The sequence below is a fragment of the Neofelis nebulosa genome, chromosome 12 (genome assembly GCF_028018385.1).
Source record: "Neofelis nebulosa isolate mNeoNeb1 chromosome 12, mNeoNeb1.pri, whole genome shotgun sequence".
NCBI lineage: Eukaryota > Metazoa > Chordata > Mammalia > Carnivora > Felidae > Neofelis > Neofelis nebulosa.
In genome coordinates this window covers 51,638,969-51,654,284 of record NC_080793.1, presented here as the reverse complement: position 1 = coordinate 51,654,284, position 15,316 = coordinate 51,638,969, and the positions used below count along the sequence as shown (strand labels likewise).

Here is a 15,316-nt window from a genome sequence, read left to right as displayed (position 1 = left end):
GCACATGTTCGATCTTATCATACTGCCGCTTCTTAACCGAATTTGCTACCCTGTTTAAGAGTTTTGCTCTGCCAAGGTGCCTCCCAAAATTATACTCTTAGATAAGCAGCAGAAGTTTATGAATCCCCAACCATTGCTAAAATATCCAAGAGAACTTTCAAATCCTGAGATAGTTTGGCAAAAATTTAAAAATCAATCAATAAAAATAAATACAAGCCAGCTTCTTACTTTACTATGGTCCTGACATTGGTTGAATATAGTGCTTAGTTTCACAGCAATATTTCTAATTGGGTTAAAAAAGAAAACTTTATAGACCCAAATCAAAAAGGGGTAAGGGAACAGGAGACCATCAATGAAAAATTTCCCAGAAAAATTTTTACCCACCTGAGATAGATGGAACTTCAGCATCGCATGTATAGTGCATATATTTTTCCCTTAATATATTCCATTTATCCCACAACAGGCATGGCTACAGAATTCCTAATTAGGACTCTTTGTTGGAGGGGCACTAACCCGTAAAGTCCTCAGAATCATCAATAGACCAGATGTGATGGCCTTATTCATAGCACTACTTGGTTAAGAACAAAAGCCCAGGGATGAGAAGGCGAATCCTTGCCAAGGGGTCAGTCCACCGGTTAGTGACGTGTCCAGGAAGTCTCCATGACCCAAGGCAGTGAAGAGCTGGGGTAGAAGACAACTTGTCAGAATGCAACTTTTCATCTTGCACAGAAACTATTTCTCCTCCCTGACAGAATACCTACATTTTTAATTTACCTTAAGTTAGATTGACAAGTAATTTCCTAAGTTTAAAAAAAACACCGTGTCAAAGGGGCATGCAAAACTCAGTATTTCTTTTGCATTCTGGAATTTAGCTTCCTGACTTCTTGGTGGCAACCATAATTGTGAATAATAATAGCTATGATTATTGCTTATTATGGTTAAGAGTCTTTCTAAGCATTTAAACACACTTTCTGCTTCTCAAATAATGAGAGGTTAGGTAACCTGCCAGGGGTCACAGACTTAATTCATGCAGGTATACAGCTCTGAACCCAGCCATCCAAAAGTCAACCACAAGGTCAGTCTGTCTCCTCTGAGGAAACTGAGGCCCACAGACATTTCCACTTGCCTGAGGTCACTCGGCAAGCTGGTCTCATACTCCAGCCTGAATCCAGAGTCTACACACTTCCTAAATAATTTGAAATGAGTAGCTCCAACCTTTAAGCAAATAAAGAATAGGCAGCAGTTTATCCCTTTATTTTTTCCAAGAGGAGGTGTTTTTTAATGAATCATATTAATATTATAAAAGATTTTATTACTAGGCTTAGAGAACTTTAGTATCTTGAAAACATTTTTATCACTTGATGTAGGTATCTCATATAAGGTCTTGCTCTGAAATTACATCTCTCTTAAAGCTTTAGCTTTAAAGCAGGATGGCTATATTGATGCTTCTGTGATTATTGTTTCCCAATGGCCTTTTCTTCCACCTGCTAGTCTAAGGCATATTTGGAGCAAATTGGAGACACTTGGACTTAAACAAATCTAACTAAAACCCAGTGTACAGATTTCTCAATCAAGAATGGATTTGATAATTATCAGTTTGGGTTAGTAAGATTGAAATTGAGATTTGCAAGTCATTGAGTTGCCCAATTGCTAAATAGGGATATACTCAGATACGCTTTTGGTAGGTGCTTCCATGGATCATTCTAGGTTTAATTCCTGTATTTGGGTGAAGAAACAATTTCATAGGTAACAAAAACAGGTAATGCAGCTATTTCACAGGTATATGGTGTTAAAATATTAGAAGTGACATTTATATCAAAGCAAACAAGAAAAGTCACCATAAACTTTATGGTATTACTTTTAATTTAATTTATTAAAAATAATAAGTAGTAGAAGGTAAATAAGAAAGTATACAGCAAAGAGAGATATGATTTTTTAAAATCTCCATAAGTGTGTGCCTGTTGGATCACAAAAACCTTCTTTTAATGCAATTTAACTTTAAACTAGAGTAACTAACTAGCTTTGCCCAGGACGTTCTCACGGTCTCTTAACCTCTCAGATGTTAGTGCTCAGGCAGGAGCCCAGGGGCAAGCACAGAGGTAAGCTTCAGGGGAAAGCCCAAAGGCTTTCAGGTTACGTTTTCCAAAACCTTTCAATTAGCTAAAAAGTTTGCTGAAGCTTGCGGCTAAGTGTTGGCTCTCCTTTCTAAAGCAGGGACGGGGCCTGCCATGCCTTCAAAATGAACTCACAGATTCTGAAACGCCTCTCATTTCCCATGACTGTGTTCAAGTGGAAGTGTTTTACGCTCAGGACAACATGGAAGAGAGTAGGGTCCCCATCTTTTTTCTGTGCCTAGTCCAGGTCTTTGATGTCTCATGCTGCAGAGTTCTGCAAGTGCTGAAGTTGTCAGGCAGTTTGCCACCCTCCTTCCCTACCCACCCTGCCCCCCCAAATACGTTACTTCTTGAGGGTTACCTTTTGTTTTCAACATCTTATCATCATCCAAGCATGGTAAAGCAATTTTAGATCATTATATAATTTTTGCACAAAATTCAACTGCCTTTTATAAAATCTGTTATTTACCTGGCATTGCACTTGGGACTAAAGAGAGCACAAAAGATATGTAACGTGGTTACTGAAGATTGCAGGGATCTCTCTCATTTTCAGGGGGAAAAAATATCATCCATGCACAACAATTGCAAGACATCGTAAGTCGGAACACAATGAAACAGTAGCATCTAAATAGGAGAAGGTAAATTATACCCTCTATAAAAATGAGGCAATATACATGATTTTTGACCATTTCAACTGTATTTTTCTTTAATGTGCATAAATAAAAAGCCTCAGTTCTTTTGAATGCCTTCTTTCTTACTCATTCTGATCTTTAGCGTGTAATCCATAAAAGGCCATTGCACCTTCATAAATCTTCTTTAATTCAAAGCATAACTCTTAGAGCTCAAAAACTGAGCAGATTAGCTGTTGTAGCTCCTCACTGAAATTGTCGGTGTATAAACATCTCCCTCGGGTCACAACTACAGTCGGTGTAAAAATAAATCAGAAGTCAGCTATAAGTTCCAATGATTTATCAATGAGTTTTTTAATGGTGTGTGTCTGAATTATAGCATTTTTGTGAACCCCACCACTGATTGCCATTTTCATTAGTTCATAACGTTTTTGGTATACATAAATATACATGCACACACATGTGTATTTGCATCTATAAATTTTGCATTTCATAATGGCATATTCTTTGCCACTAGATCAGCTGCACTATTTTTGGAAACATTACTCTCTCTACTTGGAAATCACAACCTCTTAGTCAATCTAAATATGACTTCATAACTTTTATAGCTTTCACCTATGCTTTTGCAAAACTTTATTGTGATTGCAAAATAGCTCTGTGTGGTTAAGAAAAAGAAAGTGACTGCTCATGACATACTCTAAAAAATGCTTTGTGTTTCTCTTCGGTGTTGGGATCATGATGTAGCTGAAGTGTTTTGTGTGCTAGTGTGTGAGCAGATAATCTAGGAGGTTACATAAGGGTGTATTTCTAAATTAAACTGAAATCTTAACTCTATTTCTTCTCCAGTCACTAATTAAATTAAAGTTGAATCATCCAGAACAATGCTTTCAGAGGTCCCTCTGCCCTGGAAAAAAGATTAACATTAATTTAAAATGCAGAACATCATTAATTTTATTCATTAGGCACAAGCAATTCTCTTACCAATTCATCATTCTCCTTCGGGGTGGGGGACGTTCTCAAAGTTTTGTTTCTGTTTTTAAAATGTGAGGTTTTTCTTCTTCTTCTTTATTAGGTGAAATTTCATTTTAACTCTCTATTGATCTGATTGTAGTATAAGTTTTAAAGCAGGGCTTCTTAAAATTTTATATACACGGGAATCACCTATGTCTCTGAAATGTGCCGACTGGTTCAGAAGGTCTAGAATGAAGCCTGAGAGTCTACATGCATAACAGTCATCAGGTGATGTGTCTCTGCTGCTAAATGACACTCTGAACAGCAAGATTTTAAAGTATCATAAGCATGTATTATTCCAAGAGTTCATCAATAGCATTATTCTTCTGTGAACCACACTGACTTCCTAGGATATATTTGCCCAAGTTCCCCTTCTTATGCCTCATTCAGCATTTTTTACTCCATATTGCTCACGTAGAAGCTGCCAGTTCAGAGGAATCCCTCAGTAAACCTTCTTGGGAGCTGGAACTAATCTGGTTCTAACCTTTCTCTAGGGGAGTGTTGTACAGACTTTGAAAATGTTGTAGCTGTGTGTAGAAAACTAAGATATGCTTTAGACACATACATTTAAGTGAGTTTAATGTGATCCCTGCAATCTCACACCAAAAGGACCTATACTATTTCACTGACGACCCCCCCCCCCAGCATCACAGAACTAAAAGCAGCTCTGTGACCTCCTTTCTACCAGGGATCCTGAGACAAGGCCAATACCAAGACAATGGCTGTCCTAGTCCCCAGAAGACCCCTTGCACCAGGTGCACACCCTCCAGCTGAAATGAAAATGTGCATCTCAAAGGGGAAATGTTTGCTGAATGGACTTGAATGAGAGGAGCAGGAAAGCGATGTGAATTGTACCACTAACCAATACTTATAAGGACTGTTGGTTGGGGCAGGAGATGGGCTCAAATAGTTAGTCCTATATGGTTTAGCCATAAATTATCTCTATAGACATAAACTAGCAAGCTGAATGAGTCACGCCACATTTGCCTGTTTTAGGTCCCCGCAGAGATGGTGGAGAAAGGGTGCCAAACTGTCAAGGTGGGTGCACTAATTATTGAATGCCAGACAGACTCTGTGAGCCAACTATGCCGAATAATTGTAACATGTACTCCAGCAGGTGTATTCATGTGCCGCACCTGTGCCAACAGCCTCTGGTCACCTCCAGGATGGTATCAAAGAAATAAACTTCAATTAAGACAGACTTTGGGGTGTCTGGGTGGCTCAGTTGGTTAAGCATCCTACTCGATTTCAGCTCAGGTCACAATGTCACAGTTCATGAGATCGAGCTCCGCATAGGGCTCTGTGCTGACAGCACGGAGCCTGCTTGGAATTCTCTCTCTCCCTCTCTCTGGCCCTCCCCCATTTGCATGCTCTTTCTCTCTCTCAATAAATAAACGTTTAAAAAAACAAAAGACAGACTTAGGGCATGAGTTTAAGTTCAGAAATGCCCTGGAGATGTTTTTATTCATTGAGATGTTGAGTTTATAAGTCCAGAATACAAATGCAAAGGGGCACTGGTTAGCTGACTTATAAGTATCTGGCATGGTCAGAGGCAAATCCCATAAAATATCCCATTTGTGAAAGAAGCTAAACGTGAGCTGATGTGGCCCATTATTCACAAGTCTTTTTCATTCAAAAGAGTGTTCATTCAGAGACAATTATAAGCATCCTCTGAGATGTTTAAAGCCCCAGATTCTCAAGATTTAGAACAAATTTCACTGCGTATAAGAATTTGTGTATGGGACACTATCCTAGAAACTCCCAAATCTTATTTGCTGGAACCAACATCAGAGGTCATTAGTCCAAACTCCCACTCAAAGCTGGAATCCTCTCTGTCGCATTCCTTGACCATTGGTCATCCAGCCTGTGCCTGAACATTTCCAGGGATGGGAAACATCCCACTATTTGAGAAAATGCATCCCCTAATGATAACGCCAAGTGTGAAAACATTCTCCCAAATACAGATCCCAAATTTGCCCTTCTTTTTCTTAATTTTTTTTTAATGTTTATTCCTTTTCTGAGAGACAGAGAGAGACAGCAAGAGAGCAGGAAAGGGGCAGAGAGAGGGAGACACAGAATCTGAAGTAGGCTCCAGGCTCTGAGCTGTCAGCACAGAGCCCGAAGCAGGGCTTGAACTCACGAACTGCGAGATCATGACCTGAGCCAAAGTCGGACGCTTAACCGACTGAGCCACCTGGGCGCCCCAAATTTGCCCTTCTTAAATTTCTACCCTTTGGTCCGATTTCTGCTCTATGGAACTATAAAGGACAGGTCTTCACCTTCTAAAGCCTTGATGAAGAAAACCTCTCAGCTGCCCCAAAGGCTTCTCTGCTTCAATTTAATAGCCTCAGTTCCTCCATCTTTTCTTCTCATGACCAACCCTTACTCACCCAAGTGAGATGATTATGAACATCCTAAAACCATGATCCCCAGGACTGAACTGAATAGTAATAAAGTGATCAAATCCACTTCTGATGCTGCAGAAATACTGTTTTGATAAGCTGGAGTTTACTTTTATTCATGTGGCATAAAATTTGCAAATTTCTTTCCACCAGCCACATGATCCTGCTTTTACTGAGTTTACAGAAAAAAAAAAAATCCACATGCTTCCACATAAACAATGAATGGCAAAACTGGTCTCTTCTTTGTTTGATATTGGATAATAGATTTTTCCTTTTAATCTAAATTTAGAATGTAACATATATCACTTTAAGGAGCCCACCTCATTAAATTTGGCCTGTTGTACCAGTTGATCAATATTTTTTTAACTACTCATTTTATCTGGGTGCTAACCACAAATTACATTAAAAATATCTTCCAGGGGTGCCTGGGTGGCTCAGTCGGTTAAGCATCTGACTTCAGCTCAGGTCATGATCTCATGGTGAGCTCGAGCCCTGCATTGGGCTCTGTGCTGACAGCTCAGAGCCTGGAGCCTGCTTCGAATTCTGTATCTCCCTCTCTCTCTGACCTTCCCCTGCTCATACTCTGTCTCTCTTTCACAAAAAATAAATAAACATTAATTTTTTTTTAAATATCTTCCATGTCTTTAGTCAAATCATGATTGAAAACCAAAGATGACTGAGTCTTTCACATCTCTCTTTACGCTGGCATTGATTTGCTAGTTTCACTATACCTGGCAGAGAGCCCAGAACATAGGAACTGCTCAATAAATATTTGTTGAATTGAATATACAGGTTTTCAGCCATCAGTGTATGCTTCAGCTAGAATCTCATGTGGCTCATATTGTTCTGTCTTGCCCATTACACCTTAAAAAAGATTATCAAATAGTTTGCTAAACTCAAAACAGTCATTTATTAGAAATGAAGACTAGATTGAATAAGTAGGCCCAAATTCTAGTACTTGTTTGCTCTGGGCCTCAGATAACCTTTTTCTTGTCTTTGTTTCCACATAGGAATTATCTGCCCTGATACCCATACAATTATTATAAAGAGCAAATGTAATAAAACATGGGAAGATAGTGTACAGATTACCAAGTCTTAACTACACAAATGTTAGGGCTCATGATGATATGTTATTCCTCTGATCTACTAGTCAGTCTGGTATTACTTAGGTATAAAAGCAAGTATGATTAGTTTACTATCACTTGTCCTTAATGAAAGCATACGGGATACTGGTGATCAGCACTTTATTTTTCTACATGCCCACCAAGGACTTTCAGATGCAGTCATTCTGGATCTGGAGCTAGCTGTTATTTAATCCACAATCCTCATTCCAATTCTAAAGCTTTTCTTCTCAAGAGTCCTGCCTTGATTTCATTCCTTTTTAAATAAACAGGTGGTGAGGCTGACAATGAATGTGTGTATATAATTTCAGAAGCAGGGGCATGTGGGTGGCTCCATTGGTTATGTGTCCTACTCTTTATCTCAGCTCAGGTCTTGATCTCAGGGTCGTGGGTTCAAGCTCTGTGTTAGGCTCTGTGCTGTGCATGAAGCCTACTTAAAAAGAAAAAGGATAAGGAAGGAGGAGAAAGATAAGAAGAAGAATAAAGCACAAATCATGCAAAATGAGAGTAATTGAGTAGACCCTTTATAGACCCTTACCATGCTGACTACAGTTGGACAACAACACCAAAAAATTTCATTTGTATGAGTTCATCACTTAAATGTTGTGAACAATTTTCATGACCACAAACTGATTTTTCATATCAACTCTATTAGAAGCCCATTATAATCAAGATCGTATCAATGTTTGTATTTCTTTCTCCTGAAAGGACAAATACCTTTATGAAATGAAACATAGCAGAATTATTTGTTATTTTCTCTGCCCTGGACTGGAGAATTTTACACATGGACTATAATATAAATTATTGGAATTTCTCAGGGACTGCAATGAATTGATTTCATTTAATACTGCCATTAAAAAATTTTTTTTGAACTTCTATGATGGTACTGAAATTAGGGAAGCCAAATCACTTTTAATATACTTGATTTTACTTGATTTGGATGTATGTAAAGATGGTAATATACCTCAGAAAAAACTGGGCGACCACTCATACAGGCCAAATTAAAGGTACAATTTGAAAAGGAAGCCATGATTTTATAACCAGTTTTATATTAATCCCAGAGATCTGAACAGAAAACTCAGTTTATTCACACAAAGCTAATTAAGCATAAGTACTGGCTAGAATCTAAACTATACTTAACAATAGACTAGAAGAACTTTCAAATAGTTCCACAAGTTTCAACAGAGTAACTCATAAAACTCTAACAGACCTGGTCCATAATTTGTGTATGTCCTCACTTATAGAACATGGAATTTCCACTGGATTCAACACAGGATGTGTCCACATAATGCTTTGCTGTTTAGGGGAATGTTAATTGCAATTCTCATATCTTTCCACCAATCCAAAGAACTGTTAGAAACTATAAATTTTAATGTTTCACACAAGTTGGTTATGATGACAAGTTGTCTGGCAAGCAAATGCTGAACTTTTACGTAGCCTTCCAAACTCAGGAAGAATAGTTGGTAGATACTAGCTTCAGTAGCTTAGAAAAGAATAATCATAGGGAGGAGTACACATATATTTAGCCTTTCTTTTTTGTTCCATCAAGACAGCTATTAAGAAGTTTTCGAAAGCCTGTTGTTTAAAAGAGTTCAATGTCATTCAAGCTTTGGGCAAGGTCCTTTAAAATCATTTTCATGGAAAAACTAGGAGACCGTGCTAAGTTGGTAAAGAAGACATGATACTATTCATAGAAGCTCAAGCAAACGTTCCTTCTGTCCAGCTTCCCGACAATAGAAATTTAAAGTCAATTTTGGCAAATTTTGGTGGACACTTAAACTATGTATCAGGAAATATTCTATAGTAAAGAATAAGAAGACAAGTTTCTTGGCCTCCATGGAGTTATATTCTACTGGAAAAGTGCCACGGGACAGATGAGAACAGAAAATTAGAAAAAGAAAAGAAAATATTCATCAGTGATAAAGATATTGATGAAAATAAATAAAGGTGATACAATGAAGTGCCTATCAAGTCCCTACAGATTGGGGGAATAGTCAACAGATTCTGTGAGAGGTGTCTCATCTCCAACACATTCTCCTCCCTGAAGATGGATTGAAGTGTTTTATCTATTTGCATGCTCTTGGGTTGGAGGCTGAGTCCATTACTAGGACTCGGAACTCTATGAAGACAGGAGCTGTACCTAGTTTTGCTCACCACTTCATCACCTGGTATAACTTCTGATATATGGTAGATACTAAATACGTATTTAGAAGCATGAATACATTGAAAGAGTTGAGCAGAGATCTTGGATATTGTGACACAGTAGTTCCTGATACTGGTCAGCTCCATGATCATGCAATCTAATGATACTTTTTATGGTTACAAAAAAAAAAAAAAAGGTGTCAATTGCTCGCTTAGCCAAGGTATTTTGAGTACCTATTGTATACAGAGACCTGTACTTGATGCTTTAGGAATTAAAAATCTAAAAATGCATGGCCTTTGTCCTTATGGAATTTATATCTTATTTAGTATTTTCATAAATGAGATAATCCTAAAGTAGACTGTAGCAAGGATTCATTTATTTATCCAACCAAATACATGTGCCAGGCACCTCTCCACAGTGAGTCCCTGACTTTATGAAGTTGTGGTCTAGTAGGGAAACCAGACTTAGTCAAATATCCACACAAAAACATAACTGCCAGTGTGGTATGTGTGATGAAGAAATTCACTGCTTTAAGAATGTGTAATAGGGGTTGGGAGTGGGGGATCTGATCTGTTTGGTTAGCTAGGAGAATTGAAGCCCAAGGGAGGGCTCTGAGGGAGAGTTTTCCTAGGCAGAAGTGGAAGTAAACTTCAACCTGTGAGGAGGTCTGTGAGGCCAAGACACGAAGCAATGAGGAATGTCTTCAAAAATATTTGAACTTCTACTTTAAAGAATAGGTAGAGATTTTAAAACAAATAACCTTGGGTAAATCCAGAAGGAGAGGCCAAAGAAATGGCAATAAAAGGTATGGGATTAAAGAATTTAGGGAAACTTCGAAGGTTTTTAGTGGTCTGGACTGGTTGGAGGGTTGAAAGTCTCAAGGAGATAGTGAAACATAAGGGCAGCAAGAGGTTGAAGACTGTGCAGGACCGCAAGTGCTAAGAGAGGGATTGAGGTAGGTGACGGTATAGCCCCACTTGCCTCTTCCATCTCCTCCATGCCTGCCTGCAGCCAGTGTCCGGGAAGGACCTGGTCCGGATCACCCTACCCCAGCTCCCCAACTACTTCATTCCCTTACTGTTCAGCCCTTTACCTAGTGTCATCACCCTCTTTCTTGCCTTTAACTGTTTCACCTCAACTCAGGTCCTTTCTGCTCAGGAGACCCCGAACTTCTTGAACTTCTTGAGCCACCTTGTCTCTCTCTTCATCTTCACAGACAAGCTCCTTCAAGCCGCAGTCTACACTGACTCCACTTCCCTGTTGTTGCTCCTTAAGGCTACAACCCACTGCTAACTGTCTTCTACACTATTACCCCCTTGAATTGTTCTTACCAAGGCTAACCGTGGTTTATCTCTTGGTCGTTTAGCACTCACATTTCAGCTGCGATGTTATTTACATCTTTACTATTGACTCCTCCCTGCTCCCAGAATCTTCCTCCTCTGTTAGTTTGCAGAACTACATCTTTTTCTATTTTCTCAGCCATCCTTATGGAGTCCTTTTCCTCTACACTCTCTTACACAGTATCCTCTGGAAACAGACTGTAGGGTAGAGCTGCCTGCAGAAGGTTTGTTAGGGAGAACTCTCGGGAGGTACACCTAGAAGAAAGAGAAGAAGATGGGAGTGAGCAGAGAAAGATGAGGCTGTAGCCAAGCCTAAAGGAGCTCTAGAGCTGGAATAACACTTCACCATTGTTCCACATTGAAACTGGGCCTTTGTATCTGGGCATCAGCCAGTCACTGGCTGTGGGCCACCATCTGGAGAGTTGTAATCGTGGGCAAGGCAATTCCCTGTGGCTGAGAGGGATTCCCAGTGAGGGATATTGGCTCTTATGGGCACCTCACACTCTTCACATCAAAACTGAGCTCACTACCTCCACTCCAATCTTCTTGAGAACCTACTTCTTAATTCCCCCATCTTTTTTAGTGCAGCACCCGTGCAGCTGGGTTTCTAGGGCCAGAAACATTCTCCATCTCTTCATGTCACGATTCCAGATAGTTTCCATGTCCCATATATTTCACCTCATTAAAACCTTTTGCATCCATCTACTTCTCTCCATTTCTGTTGCTGCTACTTTGGTCCAACCCCGATCTCTCCTCCGATTTCTCCCAGTGGGACTTCTTTTTCCAGTCAGGATAGCCTACAGTCTATTCCTCTGCTGTGTTCAAAGCTTAAGTTTCTTTAACTGCCTTCTGACTGCTCCAGGGTCAAGTCTGACCTCCCTAGGATGTCACCAAATACTTGTCCTTAGCTAACTGGCTCTCCAGAGTCTGACTTATAGAGACAATTCTTGAGAGTTTAGGAAGGCAAGCCACAACACTAGTTCATGTTATATTTGGAAGTGATTTCTTCTCAGTCAGAAACAAAGTCCTGGGCCCAGAACAGTGATAAGCAAGGCATTTCTTTAAATGCCAGTATTAATCCCAGGGGATCACATGACCTTTTGAGCTGCCCGGCCTTGGCAAGAAGACAGCCCCTGCCTGCTAGCTGGGCTAATCTGAGGCCAAATGTTGCCACTAAATCCTTATTGAGCATGACTTATGCACCCAGCTGTTAATACTGATACACTCTCAGTGCCAAGACCAGGCGCCATTCCCTGGGCATTTATGCGGCCCTGCTTGCTAATCCTGGCTACATGCTGGCATGGGAGGGAGAAGAGCAAGGTCACTCCCAAGACAGTGAGGGCACTGGGCACTCTTGCCACCATGTGTCTGGTGGCGGGATGCTGTGTCTTGTGTATTGTCCACATCAGGTCAGATAACGTCGAGCAGCACATAAAATCTCTTCATTGGCCTAATGTGACAGGAAAGCATTCATTGCACATTTCTGGTCTTAATCTTGGGTGGAGAAAGAAGGGGGGGGTGGATAGAGTTAGAATGTGAATAATAAGAGAAATAGAGGGAGAGAGAGACTATCACCCCAAGCTTGTTATTTTTGAAAAATAATTTCTGATGAAACCAGAGCCCCTGTCTGAAAAGTACATGCCAAGTTTTGCTTTAAGAGTAGCAAAGTCCCCTTTTGATCTTTTGCTAGGAGCCCAACACCCCCAGGGCAGCCACCCTCAGGGACAGCTGAACCCGGCCTCCCAGCACCTGGGGTGGTGAGGGATGTTTTTGCTTTGGTGTCAGCAGGACCTGACGGCAATATTTTGGAACTGAGGCCGGCTTCCTCCTCCTCTCCCCCCAGCCCCATCTCCTCGCTCAGATTTCAAGCCTGTCCCCTCCGAGCTGCCCTCTTGCATTTGCTTTCTTCTTGAGCTCCTGAATGTTACCCTAGAGGGGGCTGCAGCACCGCAGGCTTCCTCCTCGCCGCCACCATTTGCTGTTGTTGGCTGCGAGTCCCTTGCCCGGCGCCAGCTCCTCGGCAGCCAGGGAGGACTCTGTGCTCTGCTTACCCAAACAGACACGCCAGCACAGGGAGAGAGGCTGTACACGAGGGCAACCTTCCCCGCCAGGCTTCTGCATTCTCAATCTGATATGTACATTTCACCAAGTGTGCAGTCCACAGCACCCAGGCAGTCACAGCTGCCATAGCTCCTTTCCAGAGCCCTTGTGCCCGCCTCCCCCATCTATTCACACTCCCCTGCTGCACTTGGTGAGGGTTGGCAGGTCTTTCTCTTCTTTCTGCTTTTCCCTTTTTAAATGGCTCTATATAGGTTTTCTGCAAAGTTCCTTTTGGAACTCCCTGGGCATTGCATTCTGATAGCATCTAAAGAAGCACAGTGTCTTCTTCACTAGGTCACGACCAACCACCCTGCCAGGGACTAACAAGTCCAACATCAGTAAATCCCATGTCCCTCTGGCAACACAGTCACCCTTGGTACCTTTGTCTTAATTTTCCTTTAAAGATATGTCCCAGCGAGGCAGTAAATAGTGCATAACTTCCTAATGCTGATTTTGCTCATTGTTATTCCTTGTGAAAGATATTCAGCTTTTAGAAATATATGGCAAATACAAGTAAATGAGAAACACCATCACCATAGCTCACTTTAAAAAAAAATTGAATATTTACATTGTATTTGGTTTGCAGCTGTAGCTTCAGACTCTCAAGTACCTCCTGGCTCCCAGAGGCTTAATCAGTATTCACTGAATGAATGCCACGCAATATACTAAGCCCTCTACAATTACTATCCCATTTCAATTTCTTACAGTTCTGTCATTTGGTTGGTAATGCAATGGAGATGTAGAGAGGATAATTTGTGCGCCCAAGGTCATATGATAAGGAAGTGGTTGACCTTCTGACCTCCGTTGTAGTTTGAGCCCCAGCTCTTGATCATATCCAGTAGCTAGCTATTTGTAGTCAACTTTAAAGCTTGCCTCAAATTCTGACATATCATCACTGTAGCATTGGCTAGCTAGCCTCTATAGATCATGCTTAGAATTCTCTTGCTTAGAACATTTTCAAGTGGCCTTTCTTCCATTTTATTTGCTATTATGTGTTTTTCTTATATAGACAGTTCTACTGTAGCGTGATATGCATTTCTGAATACCTTACATCCTGGAAAACATGCATTAAAACTAACAGGATTTATAAGAAAAATAGATCAAGTCAGGCCACTCAACACCCATGGAACTTTGTGAGCAGAACACCCACGAGAACAATAGCAAACCTATAAAAACACTAGCACCATTTAAAAGGTGTGTTAGAGTCCAAACAAATACTATTAAAATTATAGGACTTTACCTTTAAAATACACAGTAAAAGTAGCTTAATGAAAGGGGGGGAAAGGAAGGTGTGCACCTGCTGGGTAATAGAGAAGAAGACAATATGCACCAAGGTGGGAGAACAAGCAAGGAGCACTTCCCAGCAGAACATGTGCCCCGGTAGTGGAGAGGAAAAAGAGTGAAGAGCGTGCGGGCACAGTCCTTCACCACTGGCCCAGTGCAGACGTATTGTAAGAGGGTGGAGAAATCATATATCAGCCAGCCAACCTCCTTATGATTCTGACATCATTCTTCCACCAATCACATGTGCACTGATAAACAGTACAGGAACATGCGTTAGGGCAGAACTCTTCCTCCCCAAAGAGAGTAAATAATTAGAGAAGCAAAGAACCTATCTTATTCTTCAGTATCCCCAGTGCTTAACACTTTCCGTATTTCCAGTGGCTGGCACTTACTACCTTTTCAAATCATATTAGTTTGCTTTCTCTATCTCATCAAAGGACACACACATATACATGTATATACATATGTTACCATATATAATTTATATAACTTTTGCTGATTAATACTTGGGTCTTTCCTTCCGAAGGCATAAGAGTTAACATATACATGTTTCATATACATCCTTTAGCTTCATATTTCATGTATGGTATTAGTTAAAATAAATGTTTAAGTCATGATGGAATGTATCCCATATCAGCACTAAAGATTCCTTGGTGCTGGAAAAGAATATAGTTTGATTTTTAAATTATTTAATTTATTTATTTATTTGTTTGTTTGTTTGTTTATTTATTTATTTATTTATTTATTTTGAGAGAGCGCGTGCAAGCAGGGGAGGAACAGAGAGAGAGGGAGACACAGAATCCAAAGCAGGCTCCAGGCTCCGAGCTGTCAGCACAGAGCCTGATGCAGGGCTCGAACCCATGAACCGTGGGATCATGACCTTAGCTGAAGTCAGATGCTTAACCGACTGAGCCACCCAGGTGCCCCTTGATATAGTTTGATTTTTGAATCATTACCATCTATCCACCCATCAGTGTATTCAGCAAATGCCTACTATGGGCCAGCACCACACTAAGAATTAGGATACAGTTATCAGTCCAACAGGCTTACTTCACACACAAAAAAACGTTCTCAGTTACATTTTTGGATAAATGAAAGTGACATTTTATATTCATAAACAATAGACTGTTTCAGATATATATCTCTTGATTTCAAAGCCAAATGTTTCATTC

The 15,316-nt window shown here is 40.4% G+C and overlaps 1 protein-coding gene across 2 annotated transcripts in view; it reads left to right on the top strand.

The window, feature by feature from the left end:
• ADAMTSL1 (ADAMTS like 1) overlaps window positions 1-15,316 on the top strand; it is an 877,457-nt gene that overhangs the window by 453,720 nt on the left and 408,421 nt on the right. The gene's annotated exons all lie outside the window — the stretch shown is intronic.